Source organism: Phoenix dactylifera, chromosome 13 (assembly GCF_009389715.1).
Source record: "Phoenix dactylifera cultivar Barhee BC4 chromosome 13, palm_55x_up_171113_PBpolish2nd_filt_p, whole genome shotgun sequence".
Lineage (NCBI taxonomy): Eukaryota > Viridiplantae > Streptophyta > Magnoliopsida > Arecales > Arecaceae > Phoenix > Phoenix dactylifera.
In genome coordinates this window covers 2,773,577-2,784,572 of record NC_052404.1, presented here as the reverse complement: position 1 = coordinate 2,784,572, position 10,996 = coordinate 2,773,577, and positions in this window count along the sequence as shown.

Below are 10,996 nucleotides of genomic sequence, written 5' to 3'. Positions count from 1 at the left end.
ATGGCGTTGAAATAGAGTTGAATTGGCATCGAAATGGCATCAAATGTCGTCGAATTGGCGTCGAATATCGTCAAATTGCCGTTGAAATGGCGGCGAATGTAGTTGAATTGGCATCAAATGTCGTCGAAATGGGGTCAAATGTCGTCGAATTGGCATTGAATTGACGTCGAATTGTCGTCGAATTGGCGTTGAAATAGCGTCGAATTGGCGTTGATCACTTAAATGAGCTCGAGAGTAGAAGAGCTCGAGCACTTAGATGAGCTCGAGAGTAGAAGAGCTCGAGCACTTAGATGAGCTCGAGAATAGAATCCAGCTCGGGGGTAAGCACCAGCCCGAGAATATAGATGGGGGGCGATGGTGGAGATGGAGATACCTATAGGTCGGCTTTTGCATTCCTCGATCTTGAAATATGTGAAATATTGAAATTATTTAAAGCCGAAGTGGCGTTCCGTATCTTTTAGTGACATTTTGACAGCTCTCGAGCTTTGAGGTGACTTGGGTCAGCACCGACTGGGAGTCGTCGGGGGCCGTTAGGCGACTGGCATTGAGCCCTCGGCCGCGCCGCTGCCCCCCAGGTCGAGGAGTCGTCGACATGTAAGATATAGGAGCTATATTGGGAGCATCTTCTCCCACCATGCCTTCTGATCCCTCTGAGGTCGGCTCGGCCTTCTGATCCTTCTGAGGTCGGCTCAACCTTCTGAGCTCGGCCTTTTGAGGTCGGCCTGGTGATGCTCTGCAGGAGAATGGCGTCGCGAGCGGCATCCTAAGGACTCATGCTCGTGAGGAGGGAGTACAGGCTGGTTTTCTACTTACTGCAGACCTTGAACGACCGCAGTGAGTGCTTGGACTTGTTGAACAAGCAGGTTGAACTACTACGGCTGGACTTGAAAATTTTGGTCTGCCGGTTTTGCAGGAGGTGGACTTTGGAGCGAGTTGCCGAGAGCTGGTGCCTGGCTCCTCGATGCATTTGAAGCTCCGTGACCTCTTAATCTCATGATCACGACTCAGGCCCTCCTCTAGCGCCAAATACGTTGTGGTTCAAATTTGGTCCAAGGGTGACCACGTCGGAGGGTCGAAGGAGCTGCCGAAGTGTGGAAGGAGAGGACAGGGGCCACCTCCTACTTTCATATACTGACCTTAGTGATATAGATCCATACCTAGGTACAGAACGAGACCCATTAGTGAGGTCCATATCGGTAATAGAAAGACCTGCCACAAAAGCATTCCGATGGAGCAGAAGTAGACCCTTCCCCCGCCATAATAGCACCACCTAGCTTCGCTGCATCGGGATAGTAGTAGCACATATCTTTATATAGTGATCGTGATAGGGATAATGATACCAATGATAGAGTTGACCTAGCCTAGCGACATCCATCCCTTGTCTCCTACTGGTTTGTCTCTGAAAATGGTTCTAAATAATGGTATACTCCGGCTAGCGAAAAGCCTCACCGGTGGGGTTCCAGTGAGGGTCCTCCGACGCTTAAGTTAGAGTCGGGTATATTTTGTCCAGCCAAAAAAGTTCCTTAGGCGTTACCTGACGGGGCTATTTATAGTCAATGTAGGGGGTATCTAGGTGGCGGAGGTATGGCCCGTTCTCATCATGAGTGGGGATGGCGCGCAGCCAGAGCTTGCTTGTGGCGCACGGTGCAGCCCGTCCTTGTGAGTGCTAAGGCGTTGACAGTCATAGCAGGGTATGGCTGGAAAAGCAGGGCATGATCTCTGGTTGATATGTCGTGGCGTGGTCAGCAAGCAAAGCATGGTGCGGTGAAGCTGCTATAGGGCATGGCCGCAGCATGTGAACGACGAGGTCGGCCTTCTGGGCTAGGCCTCCTAGAGTTGGCCTCCTGAGCTCGACCTTCTGGGGTTGGCCTCCTGAGCTCGACCTTCTGGGGTTGGCCTCCTGAGGTCGGCCTTCTGAGCTCGGCCTTCTGGGGTTGGCCTCCTGAGCTCGGCCTTCTGGGGTGGGCCCTATAGGCTTGGCCTTCTGGTCTCGGCTTGGCCAAAATTGGATGACTTATGCCAAAAAATAGGACGATTTTGCCCCCCATTAGATACTTTCTATCGTGTATCTTAAAATATTTGAGATACACACACACACACACATATATATACACACACACATACATACATACAACATATATAAGTATATGCATACATATACGTATATATATACATACATTTATACATATTATCTTGTTCTTTCTATAATTAGTTATAGAGTTTTTGTGAGACTTGGCTCAACCGTTGATGGGGACATCAGAGCCCTTCATCCAGATGATCCTGAGCCCCCGGATTGAGCCAGACTCGTTTATTTGCATATTTATTTTATTATTTTATTTTTGGGCTTATTTGCATTCTAGGGTTTATTTGTGGTTTATTTTATTTCTGGGCTTATTTGCATTTTAGGGCTTATTTGTGTTATTTGTGGGTTCATTAGGATTTATTTCTGTGTAAGGGGGGTTTATGCAAGTTGTGTATTTGGGCCCTATATATAGGGAACTATTTTCATGATTAGGGTTTAATGAATGATTAAGAATTTCTTTTCCCCCAGATCTTATTCTTCCTCCTCCTCCTCCCCTTCTCTTCTTCCTGTGTCTCTAGAACCTCTTCTTCCTTCTTCCTCTCTTGTTCTTCCTTCTTCTTCTCTTCCCCCGCACTGGTGCTGCATCAACTTGGTATCAGAGCCTCGGCTTTGCCCCTGTGCCAAAGCCCCAGATCCTACACAGCGCCTTTCTTCTTTGCTGCCATTTGAATAGTCACCCCCACGCCCGCTGCACAGCTTCACCCCACCGCCTCCGCCTCCGCCTTTCTCCTTTGACTTCCCACTGCCCACTACCACCCACTTCCATCATCAAGCCTTCCAAAAAAAAAAAAAAAAAACAAACCTTTGCAGGTTCCCTGTTCCCGTGACCACCCGTCACCGCGATCGCGGCCACCGCTTCCATCCCTCACCGACGACAACACCAGCGCCGCCGCTTCGACTCGCTGCCGGAGATCGCCGTGACCCCACGGAAGCCCGCCGTCCTGATATCAACCGCGCGGCAACCGTCCTGACGGAGGAAGCTCTCGGCCGCGACCCCTGTGGCCACCGTCCGTGGCCAGATCCAGAAGTGGGACACCGCTCTCCTTCTCCGTCGCCGCCCTAACGCCTCCCTCCGCCGCTGCAACCCGGGTCGCCCGCGTCTGCCGCCAACCGCCTGCATCGGGTCCATAGAGGGGACCGCCGCCGACCTTCGCCGCAGGCCACGAAGCCGTGGCCGTGATCTCGCCGCCGCCGCAGGTCGTGGAGCCGCCGTCGTGATCCCTGTCCCGGCCCGCAGCCGCCGCCGCGAAGATCGACGCCCTCCCGAATCCGTCGGGAGGTTGAAGAAAGAATCAGGGTAACGGGGAGTTCTCAACCCGTTAACCCACAACCCGTAACCCGGGTCCAAAAAAAAAAAAAAAGTTTCACGTGACCCACACGTGACGGGTCCGTAAAGGGTATCGGATCGGGTCAAACCCGTTAACCCGAATCCTAACGGGTCTGAGTTAAAAAAAAGTAAAAAAAAAAAAAAGAAAAAAAAAGGAAAAAAAAAAGGTACCTGTTCATCTTCCTCACCGTGAGCACCCTCGCCACCGCCTTCGTCCGCCGTCGCCGCCCGCCTCGCCGCCTTGCCACCGCCTTCGTCCGCCTTCGTCACCGCGGCCGTCCACAGCGCCGCCCGTCCTTGCCGCGACCGCCGTCGCCGTTCCACCGCAGCGCCGCCTTCGTCTTGCCGCCCTCGCAACCGCCGGTCCGAGCATTTTTTCCACCACGCCGCTCCGCCTGGCCGCCTTCGCCACCCCCACCGCTTCTTCTCCGATCGCACGCCGCCCACTGCTGCCTCCGCCTCGCCGCAACCTTCCGAACTCCCATCGCCGTCCCCTCCACCAAAGCCCCTCGCCGCCTCCGGCTTGCCCTCCGTTTGCCGCTGCACCAGACCGCCGCCACCTGCCTGCCGCCTCCTCTGCTCCGCCGCCGGCCGTCCCCATCTCGAACCCCTGTCACCTTCCGCCGCCCCTCTTCCCCTCAAACCCCTTCCTATCTGGCCGATCCCACGCGCCTCCCACCCTCCTTCTAAAGTCAACACGGGCCAACCCCAGGCCCACGCAGCAGGAGCCTGCCCCGACTCTCTCTCACGAGCCCAAGTCAGCAGGCCGAGCCACCGCAGAGCCCCTTTCAACGGACCTTTTCTTCTCCAGGGGGGCCACACCACCCCCTCCCTCCTCCCTTTTCAAGCCCATCAGCTGCACTTCGCTTCTGATAGTCGCCCCAGACCTCGAACGCACCATTCTGGTTGACTGCATCCGCCACAGGTGATAGGTTTCCATTTTTCTTGGATTTGTTCATTTAATTATGTTCTAGTTCTCTTGCATGATAGCCATATACTTGAAAATTTATATTGTTGTCAAAATTCAGAACATAGAACCCCTACTTTCAAACCCATCCTATTTGCCCTGTTAAAATCTAAATATTAAATTAGCACACCCTAACAACTGGATGCTTCTCAACATTCTTCGATCATATTGATTTAGGATCAGAACAACTGTACTACTTGATTGCAATCTAACTTCTTAAATTGAATAATCTTAATCCTTAATTCTGAATAACCGAAGTAAAAATCAGCAACATTTAAATTTTAAGTTATTATTGTGAAGACTTGCTGATTTCTGAAGTCATAACAGATTGCATTAGTAGGTTGTCCAGCATCAACTTTGGTCCTACATTATAGTTATTAAGGTTTCATTAGTGACACTGCATTTCACATCATCACCCAGTGTCATCATTGCATGCCAACCTGTAGTGATATGGAGTACTATCTCAGTCAACCTAAAACCCCTGTAGCTACCATGAATTCCGACATTTTGAGGTCTATCAAGGAACAGATCGTTGCCATACGGGCTGGATACAAGGAATTCAGACAAGAGATCCGTGAGCTCGTGCAAAATTCTAGGACCCCTAAATCGCCAACCCCTGTTACAGCCCAACCTAAAATCAGTTTGGTCGCACCACCTGTAGTCCTTCCCCACTCTCCTAGGCACCAAACCCAATACTCTAGGTGTCAACAATTCGGCCACATAGCGCCCCAATGTTCCACTAAAACCTACTCGATTACTGAACCAGAAGTTAAGAACCAAGAGGCCGAATATGTCGAAGAAGTCTATGAACCAAATATAGAAGACTATGAAGAAGACTTTGAAGACGAACTTACAGAATTAGACTTTGTCCAAAATGATTCCCAAAGGGAGACTAGTGATCTAAGTACAACCAAGCCACTTCACATCACAACTGTGGAAGAGGTAGTGACAGATATTGAGAGCCAATCATCTGAATTGGCACTTGTAGCTAAAGTTACCCATGCGGAGTCCAACCTTGAACATTCCCCGGTAGTAGTTTCCCTTCTAGAGGAGTTTCATGATGCACTCCCTGATGATCTTCCGGATGCACTTTCTCCAATGCATGATATCCAACGCGCAATCGATCTAGTTCCCGGAGCATCTCTGCCCAACCTTCTACATCATAGGCTCAGACCGAATGCATATGCTAGGACCTGGAATTTAATGTTACCGACAGTTGAGTTTGCATGTAATAGTTCGGTTAACAAGTCCATAGGTATGAGTCCATTCGAAGTAGTGCATGATTACAAACCTAGGCAACCCATAGACCTGTTTTTCATGTCTCATCAATATAGAGTCTTTGAGTCTGTACAATCAATTGTATCACATCCACATTCATTGCATCGAGAAATCAGCAATTGTAGTCACTTTAATAACTTAAAATATAAATCCTTTGCTGATTTACACAGACGTTATAATGAGTTAAGTGAAAGAGATTACATCATGATAAGAATTAGGTTTGAACGACTTTCTTCGGAAACGTTTAAGAAATTGCAAATTTGTAGTGCAGAACAGTTCAAAATCTTAAAGAAAACCAGTTCGAATGCATATGTTGTAGATCTTCCTGATGACTATGGGATTAGTGCGACATTTAATATTGAAGATTTAGTCCCATACAAAAAGATAATATTCCTGCCTTCTGACCCCTTTATTGCTATACCTGCCCATGTTGGACACCCTGCCCTATTACCTGCTGTTGAGCCACCACCTCCCAAATTTCATGCACGCAGAGAACAAATAGAACATATATTGGATGAGCAGGTTATTTCAAGCAGGAACGGTGGTTACCAACGTTACCTTGTTCGGTGGAAAGGTCGACCAAAGTCTGATGTGACGTGGATTTCCAAAGCACAGTTGCAGCGCATTGACCCCGATCTTCTGGAGCAGTACGACAGCCGGCCAGACCTGTACTCGACAGGGTCGAGTTTTTCTCACCCGGGAGGAGTTGATGGAGACATCAGAGCCCTTCATCCAGATGATCCTGAGCCCCCGGATTGAGCCAGACTCGTTTATTTGCATATTTATTTTATTATTTTATTTTTGGGCTTATTTGCATTCTAGGGTTTATTTGTGGTTTATTTTATTTCTGGGCTTATTTGCATTTTAGGGCTTATTTGTGTTATTTGTGGGTTCATTAGGATTTATTTCTGTGTAAGGGGGGTTTATGCAAGTTGTGTATTTGGGCCCTATATATAGGGAACTATTTTCATGATTAGGGTTTAATGAATGATTAAGAATTTCTTTTTCCCCAGATCTTATTCTTCCTCCTCCTCCTCCCCTTCTCTTCTTCCTGTGTCTCTAGAACCTCTTTTTCCTTCTTCCTCTCTTGTTCTTCCTTCTTCTTCTCTTCCCCCGCACTGGTGCTGCATCAACCGTTCTGATTTAGTCGGGCCGAGCCAACCAACCTGGTGAGCTAGGCTTGAGTTGGTGAAGGCCGACAAAGCTAACTGGGTTCGATGCGAGGGGGGGCCAAAGCTATTCTATAACCTCTACCTTTCTTCCATTTTGCTGATTACTGTTGCTAGCGGGTGGATTTTTTTCTATCAATTTAGGAAGGTGAGTGCAAGGAGATTGCGAAATCATTAGCAATACTCTTCCTTTTCTTCTCCTTGTTCCTATGGCCACCATGAATGCTTTTCCTTCTCTTCTCTAGATCTCTCTCCTCTGATCTTTGGCCACCTCCCATGTTCCTTCAGGGTGTCGGAGCTCCTCCTCGTTAAGCATGGTGAGACGGTTGATGATCCAACATCATGCATTTTCAATATCAAAGTTATGTAAGCCATCATGTGCTTCCTTTATTTTAAGATCCAAGTTGCTAGGCCCCTTTTCTTCCCTTCTTCTCAAGCCTCTTTCTCTTCCTTGTAGAGGCTTCAAGCGCCGGCATGCTTGCTGGATCTTGTCACATGGGTGGTGGTCGATCCCGAGTATGACTTAGTGAACTTGTGTCGAGATAGAGCATCCCCTATCACCATTGGACCGAGCTCAAAGACACCCCGTTTTCTCTAATCTTTCCCTCCTTCCAACCACCACTTGTGCCATCAACATGCTCTCCAGACCTTGTCATCCACCAAGTGGCTAAACTGAGCCTACTTCCCTGCAACTTTGTTACATGGTCGAACCCTTATTTTGTGGCTATGCAACCACCCCTTTTTCCCTAAATCTAAGGGGTTAGAATCTCTCGTGTTTACCTCTTCCCCATGCTGCCGCTTGTTGCTGGATTCTGCCGTGCGATTTGTAGTCATCCAAGACCTAGACCCAATGGATCTCTTGTTCCCTATTTCTCCCCTTTGGCCCCTTAACCTGGCTAACTGCCACTGCCTCCACCACCTTCTCTGTGGCCAACAATCTTTCCCCCCTCGAGTGCATGAGAGGCTGGGGGTGGGTCCTTTGCCCTACCCTATGGTCGTACCACAAGTCGAGAATAAGGGATTCTAATACTCTATATCCCTCCATCTTCTTCTCTTTCTATCCACATGCCACCTCCACTACTCGATCATTGATGTTCGTCTAGCCTCACTAGATCTGGCCATCAACGATCTTTTGGCCATGATATCGCCCCTATTTAGATTGGACCCCCTATCTTTGATCTTATTGGTTGATACTCAGATCTGATCAAATTTGGAATGTCGTGCGCCACCACTCGACTGGCCTTGTCTCTTATCCCTTATCCCTCTCTCATATTCTTTTTCCTCTTAACATGGTGATAGTAATTTTGTAGAGGTGTGTTGACCGGGCAGGAAGCGATCTAGCATGGGTCCTACAGTCGAATTTTTGAATTTCAGTAAAATTTTGATTCTCATTTAATTAATGTTTGGTTAAATTAATTTGAGTTAAGCGAAGGTTAGAAAAAAAACTTAGCGGTTAGGGTTAATTTTGTTAAATTGCTAGACACTTTAATTATGATAATTATAAATATCAAATCTATTGGAAATTGTTAGGTAGACTATTGGATAGATTGATACATCTTGTTTGGATTTTGGTTGATCATTGAGATAAGAGAATTTGCTATGTGTGCTTCTATATACATATATTTTGATATGCATTTGCTTATTACAAAAAGTAAATGAACTTGATAAAGTTTATACAGAGTAATGTAAGTATGATGGATGCATGAAATTAATACAAATAAGACTTGTATAATTTGATGATCGGTGGTGGTGATGGATTGGTTATGTTTACTTTGACTTCGATCACAGGCTAGAATTATGGCATTATGGTTGTCTCACCACAAGCTAAAAATGTGGCATTATCATTGTCCTATCACATACTAAAAATATGACCAAACTAATTTAAAATATTTGATATGCACTTTTAATATATATGGATAGGTATGGGCTACATGTAGTCTCGTTAACATCATTGCCCTATCATATGCTGGAAATGTGGCATTATTATTAGCCATTATGAGCTAGAAATGTAGCATTATTATTGTTCCATTATAGGCTAGAAATATGGCAAATTGTTGCTCTATTATGGACTGAAAATGCATCCATGATTAGCCCAAAGTTGAATTCAAATTAAAACTACATTTGTTAACTAATATTCGCCGAATTGAATCTTTAGAAGAATTATATGTGTAATGAACAATTTAGTGAATAGATCATAAATTACTTGCTTGATTATTACTGATTATTGTCCCTTATTGTGAGAGAGAGGAATTCTGGTATCAATTATTTGAATGTGCATTTCATATGATGGTATCTTTATTATACTCTAATTGTTATCTCGTGTTTAAGGCTGCAAATGGGTCGGGTCGACCCGTGACCCAACCCGACCCGACCCGCGTAGACTCGACTCGACCCGAATTTTAGGACCCGCAGGTCCGGGTCGAGTCCTAAAATTGGAATCGAATCATTTTCTGGGTCGGTTCTGAGTTTACCGAATGGACCCGACCCAGTCCGAATGAACCCGAAGAGAGAGAGAGAGGGGAAAAGCAAAAGAGAGTCTTTTTCTTTTTTTTTTGTGTGTGTGGGTCATGGTACTATTGGTCATTTTTGAGTGAATTTATGGCGGGTTTTCAAGGTAGACAGAAAGGAGATATGGGTTTCTTAGGAGCTCGTTAGCTTGCTCCCTAAGGGATGGGAAATGACAGCCAACAAGGAGGAAAAGCTTTGTACCAAAAAAAAAAAAAAAAGAGGAGGAAAAGCCCCCAAGGGGAGTAGGGTTCAAGTGTGGAAGGGAGGTCAATTGAAAGTCTTTCAAGTCATGGGTCACCCAGCACCTCATAATTATGATATGGCCAAATTAGATTTGCCCAAATTCTTTCCCAAAAGCATAATGAAAGTGGACTCGATTCAGACCCAAACCCGACCCGACTTGGAGTCAGATCCGACCCGGACCCGACCCGATCCGATCTTCAACCGGGTCAGATCTGGGTCCAAAATTAGAATTCGAACAAAAAACCAAGTCGGATCAGGATCAGTCAGGACCTGACACGACTCGACCCATTTGCACTCCTAATCGGGTTAAATACTTTATTTTGTTTGTTATTTAATATATGCTTGTGTGCATGGAGGAAATTGTTCCTGAGTTGTTAGCTCATAATATTCTTTGATTTCTCTTTTTAGAGCCATAAGATGTATAGAACTCAGCTAAGTTTGGATAATGAGTGAGAGGTGGAATAATTAGAGCATGATTTTTGTATTATTCGGCCTTATTGGGTTTTATATTATTTTGAAGTCTTTGCATATTCTTTGAGATATGCTTGTGGAATATTTGTCCATGTCACAAGCCCAGCTTGAGTTTATCAGGGGCATGACAGTTTTGCTTTGGTTGAATATCTTTTGCTCGAAAAAAAGGGGGAAAAAACAATTCTTTGCTTCAATCGCATGCACAGGTAGATGACCAAAAGTGATAGAGAAGGGCATCTGGTTAGCATGATTATTTCTCATGCATGCAAATCACTCATCGGAATACAATAAATGATCATAAATTAGGACTATGGAGAGTTTTTTTTTTTTGTTAGGAAGGGAAGGAAGCCTATTGCACTATTATTATCGACGTCTAGATTATTGAAAACACACCATCCAATAATCAAAATTGTATCCTCTGGTGGCGAGGACAAGACGTATGGTTAGTAGGGCAAGCCTTAATTCACACTTTCATGTATCTTATATTGTATGACAATGATAATTTTGATTCATAGTGCAAAATGGCAACATGATATGAAGTAATAGATGTGCCAAATGAGAGATGCTATCATGAGCGGGCCTTCGTGCTAGGAGACGTATCATGCAATGCCCAACTTAGGTATAATCAAGTTGATTGTAGCTCATACATGACATATGTCATATATGCAACCCATTTAGTCTTCCACCCACATTAGTTGCTTAGCTTATTAACCGGTCAAGTCATATAAAAGGAAACATTTTTGGGACTAACTTGCTAAATCTGAAAAAAAAATTTATAAAGCTAACATTTATGCAAGAATGACTTGAATACACATAGGATAGTTATACAAATTAACTAGAGGAGTCTAGATTGATGATTTTGATTGTTGTCATGATTTATGGCATCTAAAACATCTAAAATTAAATTTTAACATTTTATTTTTATATTATTCATGCATCAATTGACCATT